Source organism: Aptenodytes forsteri, unplaced genomic scaffold (assembly GCF_000699145.1).
Source record: "Aptenodytes forsteri isolate BGI_AS27 unplaced genomic scaffold, ASM69914v1 Scaffold299, whole genome shotgun sequence".
Classification (NCBI taxonomy): domain Eukaryota; kingdom Metazoa; phylum Chordata; class Aves; order Sphenisciformes; family Spheniscidae; genus Aptenodytes; species Aptenodytes forsteri.
In genome coordinates this window covers 3,253,626-3,269,498 of record NW_008794154.1, presented here as the reverse complement: position 1 = coordinate 3,269,498, position 15,873 = coordinate 3,253,626, and positions in this window count along the sequence as shown.

Below are 15,873 nucleotides of genomic sequence, written 5' to 3'. Positions count from 1 at the left end.
CAGAGTTGAATTTTTACTGAAAACAAAGTCTTATGAAAGAGTTTATAGCAATAAACTCTTATATGGCAATGCTGCAGAATTTCCACAGTAAGGAGCTTTGAAAAAATACAGGATTTGGTTTATGCTACAAAGGAAATAATGTCTTTAATGAATTAATCTACTGTCTTGGCTGCATTACTTTTTAATGGCTGTAGGTTTGCATATTCTGTGAATAAACGGGTTGTCCAGATGGTGCTTAAATGCTACTTTGAAACTGATTTTCTTGAGAACATCTAAAGTAGTCACCAAAGGAGATGCTATTCTAAAATTAAGTCATATAATATGTTTGCTGCAAGGCAGCTACATGTCCTTATAGTCTCATAGCTTGAGTTAGTTCAGTATCTAAAAGTGAGCAAGGAGGAAGGGAGAATGATTCACAGCGTAACTCCAACGCTGGATACTCTGGTCCTGTTTTCAAAAACGGTGTTTATATCTACTGGTTTCCCTTACTCCCAACCTGACGAAGAGTAGGTCATAGCCCTTCTTGAAGTGCTTAGTGCTGTACGCACACTGACTGTTCTGAGCAATCAAAATGACAGATAGTTTACATACATGTTAATTTGGATACCTTTGGGGAACGTTTTGACATTTTCTTAATGTGCAGATAAAGTATTCTTTCTTTATGTCACTTTTAAAGATAAACGAAAGCAATTTTCAGTTCTGAATTGAATGCAACCTGTATCTTTCATTCTTTAAAAAGACCTTAAACCTGAGACCTAATAACCTAGATCTGAGTACTACTGATGCCTGTAGCCTTGTTCATAGCATGATTATGCTGTGAGTAACCCAACTGTAACTAATGGCAGAAAATCCCCAGGGTGTAAATTCCCATCCAGCATGAAGGGATTATAGTCTAACCCTTAGTGATGAAATGATCTTGTCAAGAGTTCATAACCTTTAAAACAACATGGTGCCTAGCAGCAAATCTGTTTAATACAGGTAATATTTTTGCATTTTTGTTTTGTCACTATGCATACTTTTAATAGAAACACCACCGTTCTCAATTAGCCCATACTTAGTAAGATTTTATTGAATTGTTCAGTGTTAAATAAAATTGGTGAATATGAGTATAAAAGTTATTTATAATTTATACAAAGTAAGAAATTCAGGAAACTAAAATCAGTAAGTAGTTCAGTTTTTTATAAGATGTCTGACAAATTTATATGAAAGGGACTACTTTCAGGTTAATGCTTTTTTCTTCAGCTGAGTCTCTTAATATTCTTAGAAAGTGAGTAAGTACAACTGGGCAATATATCAGAAGTTTAGTCTGGGTGGAGGTAAAAACGATAATCCACATATTTCTCTGTATCTTTTGCCAGCATAGAAGTCTGCCTCATCAGTGCTTTGTTTCCTTTCTTTTCCTCTTTAGCTGATAGCTGTCTCCTGTGTGCTTTGTCTATTAACTCAATACAAGCAATGTTTACTGAAATGTCATGCCTAATTGTAAGTGATAATGCTGTATGCATGAGAAATGAAGAGTACAAAGGAGTTTTCTTTAACCTATTTCAGCTGCACAGAACAGTTTAAGATGCAATCCACATTTTACACGTTTGAACTAAGATTAAAGGGCTTTTTTTCCGTGTAGATAAATACGCTTATCCATTTTTATTCTGTTGACAGCAGAGTTATCACAGACTGGGACATATTTAATTATATCTGAATGCAGTTTAGAACATCCCAATATTCAGTCTGGGAACAAGCTTCTAGATACCAAAATGACAAAGACTATTTTTCACGGGAAGGTGGGAATCTGGAGCCTGTGCTTAAAAATAAGTTAAACTCACTTGTTTAAAGCAACAGGATGAACTCCTGGTTCTGATAAGCTCAATAGGAGTCTTTTGCAAAAAAATCCAACAATTCAAAACCAAGAATTTCACCATAGTCTGTTTTTCCAAGGCTTACCTTGGAAATGTCTGATCAGCTGTTGCTCTTAACAGCTATCATGCTATCTCTGCCAGCCTTGTCTGACAAGAGAATAGGTCCTGAAAGGCTGGAATAATCCCAGAATGTTTGCCTATCCAGACAAAACCGCTGAGAATTGTACTGTTTTCTGTTCCAGTTATTAGTAGTTACTGCTGGTTTTATTACCAAAGAGTATGACAGTCCTTTGGAGTGGGAGCATAGGCTTAAGTCTCTGAGGCTTAATTCATAAACTTAAGCAGAGATTTAAGTAACTCATCTAGCAGACACTGGATGGAGCCCTACTCTCTGAGGATACCCATTTCAGCTATATCCGATGTGGAAGCACTGATCAGAGATGAAAAGCCGCCCTAATGAATCCTTCAGGCATTTTCTCAAGATATGCTGAATCTAAAAATAGCATGTCGAACAGCAGATGTGTCTCCATGTCCAAGGCAGATACTTTATGCCCACCACAGGAAGGACAGGGCCTTCCTATGGGGCCCATCTTGTAGAGACGTAAAGTCTGTGACTGGGGGAAATGCCTGAAATGAAAGGGAACGATAAAAATAAGTTAATTCCAAAAACCAGTCAATCTGGGTTTGATTGCTGGGTTCTTGCACTGGAGAGGGGAGTTCCTCTGAAGCTGAATGCTTAGGGAAGAGGACTGTGAGCCAGCAGCTGAAGCCCCTAGGCACAATGACAACATGTTTTGGAAAGTTCTGGATGAAGTCTTTTGTTTCTTTATTATTCTGTGGTTGTGTGTATGCCTATGCTGGAAATGCAGTTTTGCTTCATCAACCACACTTATCTATTTATAGATTTATTTTTTTAAATCAAAATTGTAGAGTAGCTTTGCCAGTACTTATTACACAGAAATAAAGTCAGGACAAAGCCCTTTAAAACAACAAACATTTTCAGGCCTTTCATTAGTATAGCGAGGGTTTAATTCTTAGGAAGAAAAAAATAGTATTGGAAGCATAAAGGTAATGTTTCCTGTTTTTTTAAATGTAAGTAAAGGCGTTTTTGAGCATCAAATTTCCCAAATGCAGTTTTGCTTCATCAACCACACTTATCTATTTATAGATTTATTTTTTTAAATCAAAATTGTAGAGTAGCTTTGCCAGTACTTATTACACAGAAATAAAGTCAGGACAAAGCCCTTTAAAACAACAAACATTTTCAGGCCTTTCATTAGTATAGCGAGGGTTTAATTCTTAGGAAGAAAAAAATAGTATTGGAAGCATAAAGGTAATGTTTCCTGTTTTTTTAAATGTAAGTAAAGGCGTTTTTGAGCATTCCAAATTTCCCTTTTCTCTTCTTCCACTTCCCTAGGGCAGGCAGTGGTAGCATCTGTCTTTGGTAAAAATGGATTATAGGTCAGTCAGCACGCCAGGGCTTTAGCTAGCACTCTCCTTCCTTAGCTAAAGGAGATTAAACTGCTTCAACTGGCTGGTTCATTTTCATTGGCTTGAGAAACGGTAAATTGTTTTTATTAGGCCCTGATAATTTTAAAAGTAGCCTAATGTGGTTAGTGCTTGTTTTGCTAATAGATTGGCTGAATGGCTTACTGCTTGTTGTGTTCTCATTGATTACTAGCATTTTTAATTTGTTCAGAGGCTTAATTTGTAACCTCTTCGTTCTATTAATCTCTGCTTATAGCTGAAACACTGCCAACCAATTTTTATTGAATAGTCTCCTCTTATTACCTGGAGATGCATTTTGTTCTCACTGGTTTACATTCAGATTTTCTTTTAGATTATGTTGCAGATTCAAGGGATTGCACATACATAATGGAATATCATGGGCTGGGTCCTATTCTACGTCTAGAGAGGAATGTCTGTGAGTTATTTTCCAATGTATTTGAAGAAGGGGAGCCTCAGCTTCTCTAGTACCTTTCTCTCTTTAAGGATATAACTTCCTGGAGAGTCTGGAAGAAGCAGTTACAGGCAGGAATGTGTCCACATAAGGGCCGATGAGGTAGGGAGCAAGTGTAGATCTGCAGAAGAGCACCTGCTCTGCCCACCGTGGAATCATTTAGGTTGGAAAAGACCTTTAAGATCATCGAGTCCAACCGTAAACCTAACACTGCCAAGTCCACCACTAAACCATAGAATCATAGAATCATTGAGGTTGGAAAAGACCTCTAAGATCATCGAGTCCAACCGTCGACCCAACACCACCACCCACTAAACCATGTCCCTAAGTGCCTCATCTACTCGTCTTTTAAATACCTCCAGGGATGGGGACTCAACCACTTCCCTGGGCAGCCTGTTCCAATGTTTAACCACTCTTTCAGTAAAGAAGTTTTTCTCCCTCGTTGTTCTCAGTCTCATCAGAATCCAGCTAATGAAGAGGGAACGCAGCCACTCCAGCACTCCCAACTGCTGTAATTTCAGTATTGAAGCCAGGTTCATGAGACAGCCTCTCCTTTACTGAGGGGTTCTCTGATGATCATCTACTGAAAGCTCTGTAAACATGATTTTAATAGAGATATGCTGCAGAGGTAAAGGGTAAGCTACAGGGAATCAGTAGAGAGCACAGAAGTAAGGAGGCAAGACCTCAGTGCAGATGGTCCTCACCTTCACTGGATTACAATTCGTAGCCAGTTTGCCTTCACAAAGGCATCTTTGCCTCTTGCCTGCTTAGCTTTGGACATCATGCTCTGCACATCTCAATGACCTAACGGCATTGTGAAAAATGTAGTTATGTGCATATGTACAACACAGTCTGCCAGTTCCAGAGCTTTGTGCTATTCTTGTGTTTTCTGTGTATGCATGAGGTTGTGTTCCTTATATCTTATTGACTGTAAAAATGGCTGGCAAATGTTTGCTTAAACTTCAAAGCCAGGAAAACTGAAAAAGTATATCTTTGATATGCACTAGACCTAGACTCTTTAAGTCAAACTGTTACAATTCACAGGAAGTTTTAAAAGCTTTTGAGTGAAAGATCACCTGATCTGGATATAGATCCACTTCTGTGGTAATACAGTTCTGCTATCTTTTAAACTAATTACTTCAGTTTTATCTGGGCAACTTGCTTTCCCTGCAGTCTAAAGTAGCCCACTGAGATGGGTATTACACACATCAGCAGCACTGACTGAAAAGCATCTCTTAGAATTGCTTGTACTTACATCTGTCTCCTTTAGCTTTAGTTTTGCTGGATAGCCCAAAACTATCAGGTTGACTACCTGCTGAAATGACAGCTGACAGCTTCAGGCTCCTACAGGCTTTAAACCCTGTCTTATTTCTGTTCAGGCTGGATTTATTGCAGTCAGAGAGGAATGAGATCCTGGCTGCACTGAAATCTATGGAAATTTTACTTTCAATGTCTTTTCTATCTTGATGGCAAAAGTCTCACAGTCTTAAAAGGGGTAAGAATTTATTTCTGACTCTCTAGATAAGCTTTCCAAGTTAACCTGAAGTTTAGAGTGGTCTTTAGTATTTCTTCTATAATCATTACAAAGTTACCAAAAATTTTTGTGGTTAGATTTGTATGTCTATTATTACTGTTAGTGAAAGGTTTAGGAGATGTACCTTCAATTTGTAAGAGTAAATGAAACCAGGATGCTGATGAGTCTGCTCCCTGCAACCACTATTCCTGTTAAATCTTGCCCACCTAGTGAATCATGTCTGATATTCCTGTTACTTAGAAAACTGGAACACGTCTTCATGTAGACATGATCTTTTCTGAATTGAATGAAGACAGAGGAAAACAGTAACCTGGTAAGTTATAATGAGACTGGAAATGGGAATGGGTGTTCTGATCTGAATTTTTTGATGTATTTGTTCCACTGGACAAGGGTGATTCAGCAAAACTGGAATGCAGTGCTTGTTACTGAGTTTTCTAACAGAAAGCAGGCAAGTTTGCTGTCACCTCACCAACCCTGCCTGCCCTGTACCCCTTGTCCCCAGAGCACAGTCTGGGAACTGGTGTCAGAGCTGGGAACTCGGGCCTGAGCTGCGGCTTTCAGGACTGTTCCTCTGCCTGCTTGTCATAGCAAGAAATCTGAGAGGAACATCCCTGAAATTACATCCCTGTTCATACTGAGCTCTGGAAGCATTCCCTCACATGTACAATTTAAAATAAAGCTCACTTATTTACTTTGTCCTCTCCAAGTGCTGCAAAGTGTTCTGTGATGGTGGCACATAAAGGAAAGAGGCACAGAAGTGCATAAAAGCTGTTACAAATTTCTGAGCACTGAAAACCATTACTTATCTCTTCACAGTATCTCCCTCCTCCTCATTTTCTGTGCCTTGCAGAATTTATTTTCACCTTCTTTGTGGTAAGTGCAGATTGTTAGCAGTGTCCCTGTAAAGCCCAAATATGAAAGCAGTTTGGAAAACATTTATTACTTAAAAAAATATTCCTACAAGTATTTTTAAAAGTTGTTTATTTAGGATGTCAGTAAAACAAATGGAAGAAGTGGAAAGAAACAGACATGTTTAGAGTCTTGTTCACATCAAGTAATGTGTAGAGCTATAGAAATTAGTTGTTGTATGTGTGAGGCCAGTAATAACCATAAAAATTAACAAGTAAAAAGGCCATCTTTTTCCCTCACTGAAAAGGATTAACACCGACCAACAAATGCTCCAATAGTAGCTGTGCCAGAGTAACTGTGAATTAGTTCTTCATTCTCAAGGGCAATATTATTTCCATTAGAACCATATTGAATAATAATTAAAAAGCTGTCCAAGGTTTCTCACTGTTTCTATGGCTTTGCACTTGATTAGCAACTAAGTTTGGTTTTCAGGATTTTTTTATTTACTGACCTAGGCTATTTCAAACACTATTGGACAAGACAGTATTTTAACTTATTTTTCAACCTCTTCCTCTCATGAGACAAACATTTTTTTAACTTTCGCATGAGTACCTACTGTAATGGTGTTTGTACAGTGGGCTTGTAAACTTCAGTTAAACATAAATGCTATGTGAGCTGTTGAGGAAAATCTTAGTTGTTACCCAGTTCACTACAGTAATACGGTATACAGTAATATTGTATACCAGGTACTAATACTAGTAAACTGAAACCAGGACAGCATGAAAAACACATATTTCCCTGCGGTCGGGGTGTTGCATATGCATATGCATCCCGAAAGGGATGGAGCAGAGGCTAGGTCACACGCTATGCTCTCGATCCATATTTGAATACCATGGAGTTTAGCTCTCTGTCCATAGGGGTTAGTATATGCTGCATCATCTTAAAAACAGCTCAGAAACGTCATTCCTCAAATTCCTAGTCTCTGTGTGGGACCTGCCACGAGGCAGCTCAGCTGTTCATCTCCCATGTCAGTGACACAGTCTGATCTCTCTGGCAGTCTCTTCAAACTAATTTCTTTATTAGCCTAAGCACCTTCAAATAATTAGATATAAAAGCTCTTACCAGCAATTCCATATGCAATGATGCAGCCTGAGTTCAGAAAACATATGGACATCACAAACTCTAATGAGCAGGCATTGTCTTGAGAGGAGAAAGAAAAGATGTTTTCTTTTATTCTGTAATCATGAAGTGAATGTTAATCAGAATAGTTACCATTTCAGCTAGTCTCCATCAGGATTCAGAGAAACAAAAAATAGTAGCATTTCAGTCCATTCCCTGCTGGACACCAGCACCACTAATACAGTCCAATATGCCACCTGGGAGCTTACTCTTCTGGGCAGGATACCTAGGAAAATACAAATTATTAGTTGTCAGATTTCCTTTCATTCCTTTAAGTGCGTTTCCTGTAGATCAGAGTAGCTACAGTGTTTGTTGGGACATTGTTGCCTCTAAAAAGCTCTTCACAGTGATCTTTTATAATCATACAAAGCGAAAAAGTGAAGGTAGTGTGCTGCCAAGTTATCTGACATACAGGTAGCTGTGACCTGAAATAAGTGACCTGCCTGCAGGGCATCTTTTCCTTTTGTTTATTTTTAATTGATAAATCACTACAACAAAAACTACCTACCTATGGGACAGCAAGGTAGGAGAGTGCTATTTAGCCAACTGCAGTGTAACTGGGTGGAAATCATCTTTGACTAACTCAGAAGCAGGAAGAAAGGAAGAATGTGAATCTGCCCTCTGATAGCCCCCAAACTCTCTTAAGCTCTTTGATCAGCACCTGGCTGGAGTCCTCGCTTGTTCTCTCTTTCTGTTGTTCTACTTCTTTCTTCTATTTATAATCAACAGGCTCTCCAAGCTTCCTTCTCCGGGAAGCACAGGAACCATTGCTTCCTTTTTTGCACTCTGCTGTCCTGTTTTTTTAATACGAGAAAAAGGAAGGTTGCTAGGGAAAGACATGAGATTTCTCGTTTACTGACACTCAGTGCATTTGTCTATACATTACAATTCTGTCAAGACCTGCCCAACCACTATTTGAATTGTTCTGTGAGACTTTTATCCTCAAGCTCTGCCCATCTCAGTATTGAATTGAGATTACCTTGGAGGAGTTAACACGATCCCAAGTTTGATGCTTTCTGCATACTTCAGTGCTGCCACAGACCAATAATTACAGTGCTAATTCTGCTCTTATTTAAAGTGGAGCACTGTCATTTTGTCTTTCATGGCAAAAAAAAGCCTTAACTAATGTAAACCCTATGAACTTAATAGAATTTTGCCGTGATCAACATTTTTGCTGCAAAGTAAGTATAAGTGTGTGGAAATTCCAAACTCCTCAGGTTAAGCCTGAATAAACTGAGTGTAAGTCACTACATCATTCCAGCCCCTGACATGGGCTGGGCAATCCATGAGCATTGCCTTTCAGCTGCTGACACAGGAAGACACTGACAAGGACCACATAGAAGCGTTCCTCGGTGACTTAAATGGTTAATTTTGGTTTTTGCAATAAATCAACACAAACTTACTAAACTTTAAAGAGTACTTCCCTTCTCAGTGACGATGAGCATTGTATAAGTACTGGGTATAGCAAAATCTTTGTATTTATTGTCTAAACTTCCAGGCTTACAGGAAAAGCCTTGTTTTTTCTTAAAGCCATAAAATCTTTGTATCTTTCTAATGGCTTTAATTGCTTTTTTGGGTTTTTTTGTTTGTTTCTTGTGGAAAACCTAAATTTCTTTAATTATAGTATCTGCAAAGCAGATGCCAAGCCTCCTGTGTCTGAATTCTGTCTGTGTTGTATGTCTGTAGCGCTTCTGCATTTTACAAGAACTTCTATTTGCTTTGTTAGAATAATATACATGTACAGCTGGTTGAATTTTGCGTCATTGCATTGGATGTATTTGAAGCCAAATTACAGAAGCAGGATAACTTTTCATATGGCACTATCTGCACTTCATGTGCATGCCTAGACTATACACACTGCATATTCCACTGCATGACTGAAAAGGACGATGTAAGCAGATCATGGGGCTAACAGCCATCCTTTCCAGTAGCTATGACTAGTGGTGGCTGGCATCAGGTGTGTAAGAGTAAGAAACACTTGGAAGGCAGTTTGAAGACAGTGTGCCTTCTCTACTCATCTGATTTCATTTGTGAACCAGTGGTAAATTTTTGGACTAACGGTGCAACACTTCTGGTGAACCAACAGCACAGCCACATGGAACTGAGAAGTTCATACAACTTTCTGTTTAACAGTGGTACTTAAACCAGCTGCAAAGCGGTTACCATAGCTCCATTGGCCAAGAGGAGCCAGCTGTCTACAGTTTGGGAAATGTTGATTTAAAAAATTATTTAATCCATGAAATAGTGGGTTGCTATCTCCTAGAAGTTAGTTATTGTTAAGAAGGATATCAAGATACCAGTAGTTAAAGAAACATTTTCTTTGTAAGAAGCATCCTTCAGGATCATCCATTCTTGGCTTCAGTGACTTCCGTTGGCAGTGAGTTTCTGAATTACAGGCTGATGTAAAAGTGTTTCCTTTATGAAATTCTGATTGTCTGCATTTTTATTTTCTGAAGAACTAACTGCCTCTCTGATTTCAAGTCTGCTTCACCTTACAGCAATTTTTTTTTAAAAAGTAACTCTTCCTATTAGCTGAATTACGTGGTTTCTTTCATGTCTCTCTCTTCTGTGCTCAGGAATATCAAATTCAGCTAACACTTGCTAGTAAGTATTTGTCTGAACATTACTACTGCCAATACTTAATACATAAAGCAGATTAGTTCTAATTTGAGGAATAAAAATACTGAATGCAGACTGTAAATGTTCTTGGTAAAATAAATGTTACTGTTAAAGTAAACTTATATTACCATGTACTGAAGGAATTCTGTTGAGTGGTTACTATATTTGATCAATTTCCACTCTGATGCTTTGCATTTAGAGAGGTGATTTGCCACATTCAGGGAACACTAGAGGCAATTGAAGTGTATTTTTCAAACAGTAGACCAAGGACAGAAGCTTGTGATGCACTGTCCTACCTTTTGGAGAGTAGCCAAGCATAATATTTAAAACATCTTTTTCTTCTGGGGACCATCCAATTACTACATCAGTAATTATAGGGTTACTTACCCTAACCCTAACCCTAACCCTAACCCTAACCCTAACCCTTATTAATCTTACTCTTACATGAGTAAGATTAAGCAGCATTTTTTAAGATTAGCAGAAGATATAAAGAGCTAAATAAAACCATCAGTGAATTTGAAGTAAATGCAAGGTGAGCCAACAAAAATGGAGAATAAGCAAAGACCTAAATATTCCATCTGGACATTCACAATCCAGAAGGGATTGCAGCTCTGTCAGAAGAGGGTTAGTGTAAAACAGCTTGACTCTTAGAAATCAAATCAAGTTCAGCACAGTACAATTGTTGTTGATCAAATACACATTTTAGAGTGAAACCATCTGCAATGTGATTTGTGCCTTGCCTGACTAGAATATAACGAGAATGCACTAGTGTATTGCAGTAAATGAGTTTCTGTGCTATTGTTGACAACTTAAGTGATTCTTTTCATAAAATCAGAAAATAATCATAGTGCTGCCCATGTAGAAAGTGGTAATATTCAGAGAAAGTTGAACTGTCTTTGAGATCTCTATTTAAAAAGGATGGAGGCAATGTGACACTTTGAATTACCAAAGGATTGCTAGCCATGGAATGGCAGTTGTCCAGGTCATGGGAGGAAAGAAAGACACAGCATTCACAGACACCACCTGGTTGGCCTTTTTAGATAATGTCTTGCAAACCTGTAAAACATGGCCATTCCAGTGCTGCCTTCAACATTTGCAGATTCAAGTAAACGTCTGAGGACGTCTTTGCAGTTCTGAATTGAACAGCTGCACTGTTATTAGAAGATTCATAAAACCTACAAAAGACCTCATGAATTTCTAAAGACTCTGAAATGAAGAGTGTGCAGAATAACATCTGCTCATGTTTCCTAAGGTCTATTGTTGCATCTGCCTTGACAAAGAATCCTGAAGAATGCACATTGTTTATATGTTTTCTAAACACTTCATGAGACATCATTTCTAACAGCTCATTTGAATATCCAGGAATATCCTTTCACATGAATTCCCTCTGCAATAAAACAGGAATTAAGAGGAAAATCTGTTCTTGTTTTAATATTTGAAAAAGAAATCTGCTGAAAATCAAACAATCACTGTTGCTGGAGGCATTGATGAAAATGGTTGGGAACGAAATGATTAGTCCCTTTCTATGATTTTCCTTTGCTGTTACATGAAGCTTTTCTAAGTTTGCTCCCACTAATGATTGGGGGCAGGGGGCATACAGTAAATTTTCAATGCCTGTAAAAATCTTACAGGGCTTCAACAGTACTAAAATACTTGAATTATGTTAACAGGAGTGTTAGTGAAGAAGTTACAGGGAAATGTATCACTTCTTTTTTTCCTCTTCAAAATACTCAAAACAGTAGCAGAGACAATAATGGTAATATTGAAAGTAAAATGAACTCCCTATTATTGATTTAGCTTCTGAACAAGCTTTAGTTCTTCATCCTTCTCCGAGTGTTATCAAAGTCAGAGGGTTATTCTGTAAGATGGAAGATTTTCTCTGGAGAAGGTTGAAAAAGGCAGTGCTGTAAGCTCATAATCACTGAGCTATATGGGGATTGCGTAGTTACAATAAAAGTACCACCACTGCTAGAAAAAAACATGCTGCAGCACATGTGTTTAAATAGAGTGCCAAAGAAAAACTTCCCTCTTGAACAGTTTCACAGTCTGAAGGACGTTCTCGGTTATCGGCAGTTCATTCTGTAGGTGAGTGCTCTCACAGCAACTCCACTCTGCTCTTCTGTGCAAACCCAGATTTTATTTTCTTGCTGGGCATTACTGTATTTTACTCCCTCTAGTCCAGTTCCCATCTTAGTTACACTGCCATAGAATTGGCGCAGTGCAGCAGTAGCGGCCAGTGCAATTAGATTCAGGCCCTGCGGATGCTTTTGTTACATTGCATTTTCTTTCTCCATTCCATCACCAAGGTTAATGAATAAACAAAGGCTTTGTTTAATGTTATACCAACATGATCATGAGATTTAAAATGTTCATAAAGAGACAATGTTAAGAAAACTTAGAACATTTGAATTTTTCTAACTAGGTAATTCTGGCTTCCTTCACTATTACCTTGCGAGTATATTGGGTGTGCTTGCCAAGGTGCTGGGAGTTCCCTCTTGATTGACATTTTCGAATTATTTTGTGACCTTTTCTCCTCTGTCTCTCTCTCTTCTTCACACTCAAGCCAGTGCATTTTAAAATAAATTCAAACTTTTTTGGTGTAATTCATATTGATTAATTCATAATTGTAATTCATATTGATTACTGTAGGCAATGGTGCTGAAAATGAGCGTATATATCGGCTGTGCTGCTTCACAGACCCTCCTGCAAGAACCTGGCTTTGTGGATCAGAATGGTGGGTGCTCCCTTTGGGATCTGCACCTCAAGTCTACTCCAGATAGATTCAGATGACAAATACGGCACGCTGCCTGCTCCTTTACATTGTTTGCCATAAAAGGAAGAGAGCAATGTGTTGTCTTCATGTTAAGTCAGGGTTTTGTTCTCCTCAGAACTGCTAGTGTTGGATATTGGAATGTAACAAATTCAACTTGTACTTAAGAACTGCAGTTTCAGTCAGTACATCCTGTCCCGGTGTTTAGCAATGCTGCTTCTAAACTGAAGCTCTCTGACTTTCTAGTACTGCCAGGAGTTTGTGAAAGAGCCAAGAGTAATTTTCATTCCTGGCTGATGCTGGAGCAGCACAGATGAAGGACCCCACTGCACTGTGGGGCTATAGTGCCACAGTGGGGAGTATCATCATTCCTTACAGTACTCCACTTGGATTAGACTGGAATAGGATAAAATTTCAAATATGATAAATAGAGTGATAATTTTAATATAATCCAGATTAATAATATTATTTTCATGTTCCTTTTTGAATGTGCAGAAATATTATTTCAATATCATCTCCAAGTTATGCAACAGGCCTTTTTGTCACTTTGAATAATTGGTAATTGAAAAATCTTTCCCATCTGTTTATAATAAAAGCATCTGTGCAACATCTGCCAGAAAAAAAGTGTCTTTGGTGGAAGAGAATCTGTGGATTAGGGAAAATGATCTCCGTTCAGAGGCCAGAAATCATTGGGTGAAACTGCATAATCTGCATTTTCAGATTTTAAAAGAATGCACTTCCAGACAGAGATAGTTACCTAGGGGAAAAGGAAGGGCTGCTGAGCTCCACCTCAGCCTTGACACACAGAATCCTCCTTTCCAGCCATGGTCTAACTCTGCCTGAATTTAATTTATTATAGCAACATTAATGACAATCACCCATTCATCCTAGAATCACACCACTTCAGATATTGACCTATATTTTAAAAAACAGTTATTTGTGATTATATGCTGACAAGTCTGCTAACATCTTTGCTTTGGGCCTTAAGTGAAGCCTTTAAAATCATCGGTCCCTTTGAAAGGTGGGCACCTACATCTATAATCATTCTTTTTCTCTGTCCACTACGAGAAGAGGTTAGTTCATATTCCTCTGAATTTTTTATAGTATTGTAAATACCACGCCATTATAATCTAACATCCAGTCCATTCTCCTTGACTTTTTTTACGGCTTTTGAAGCAATAAGAGAATGATACAATTTGTTTCCTGACTCTAGATGAAAGCTTTTTACTATTGATATAATCCCAGTCTGTAACAGAGAATCAGAGACACCTCTCTCTTAAAATATCAGTGTTTTTACCATGAACCATATACATGAAACACTTTTTCTGAGAAAGACAAGAGATCTGGGCTGAATTGCAGATTGTAGTATTTGTAAATAAAGCAATAAGTGGAATGAAAGAAAAAGTATGTTGCTATTTTTGTTATGTTTCCAGAGTCTTTTAACATAAAGACAGTATAAATGAAAAATTTGGAATGTTCTTTGCTAGTCGCCTGTGTATGCCTTTCAAAGCACCTGCACATACTGTCTGCCAAAGAAGCAATGGAAAGCAGCAAAGCTAAACTCTCCCACAGTGCTTGTGTTCCCTCCAATCAAACCAAAGTGGGAATCTCCCCTTTATTTCCTGATGTCATTGCACACACATTACCATAGGAAGCTTTTCTGAGCAACTTTGGCTTTCTTAACAGGTAGCAGGAACACATTGATAAGCAGCCTGGAGTAAGTAACTACAAAATCATAATCCTTTGTTTTGGTTTCAGAGCAGTAGCTCTCTGAAATGCTTGCTTTCACTGATGTGAAAGCATGAAAATTCAAGTTCTGTTGGTTACAAAACTAAGCTAATGCTATTCTTAAGTGGATACTCCATAAAGCAGTGGAAGCTCTTACAAGACAGCAGAGCTAGGCAGTATTTAAACACGGGCTTCCAAACATTGCATTTAGGAAATTATAAGGATTTTGATTAAAATTAAATTTTTGCCTTTTTTTATATCTAGTAAAATCAATTTACATTTGATTTAGTCCATTCATAATATGGAATCTTCTACTCCATCTTCCATTGGCTCACAAACGTGAAGGACTTGAGGGACTAAATAAATCATTATATATTCTATAGCACACTATTCCTTTGATAGCTTTTCAAAGAAGAATTAGGAAGCTTGCATATTAAACACCTGCAATCCGTGATAATGATAAGGTCAGCTTCAAGGATAAAGATAGATTTGTACTTGGAACTTTGTAACTCATTATGTTCATATAAAATTTCAGTTTGATCTAGAAAGATCTCTTCAAAATGAATTCAACTGAAAATTTCATTTTTCGAGGTCAAAAATACCAAAAATAAAACTTAAACTTTATTTCTAATGTTCTTGAGCAATGTCCTGGTAGTAGAAGACATAATGAGATTCAAAGGAGCCTGGATCACATTCCATATGAAAAGGGTTTTTCCTTTTGCAAAGCAAATTAAACAGATGTTGCAGGATTATGGTATTTTATATTTTTCTTTTTAGTAGACTGTGAATTTGTTACTGTTTTCATCCAAAGAACAATCTATTGCATATTAAATATGTGTCTTTAAAATACATTATTATACATTGTTATTATTGTAGTATATAACTGCTGTTGTAGTATTGTTTAATTTATTAAATATTGTGCTGGTTTTGGCTGGGATAGAGTTAATTTTCTTCATAGTAGCTAGTATGGGGCTATGTTTTGGATTTGTGCTGGAAACAGCATTGATAATATAGGGATGTTTTAGTTACTGCTGAGCAGTGCTCACACAGAGTCAAGGCCTTTTCTGCTTCTCACACCACCCCACCAGTGAGCAGGCTGGGGGTGCACAAACTGACCAAAGGGATATTCCATACCATATGATGTCATACTCAGCATATAAAGCTGGGGGAAGAAGAAGGAAGGGGAGGACGTTCAGAGTGATGGCGTTTGTCTTCCCAAGTAACAGTTACGCGTGATGGAGCCCTGCTTTCCTGGAGATGGCTGAACACCTGCCTGCCGATGGGAAGCAGTGAATGAATTCCTTGTTTTGCTTTGCTTGCGCGCGCAGCTTTTGCTTTACCTATTAAACTGTCTTTATCTCAACCCACGAGTTTTCTC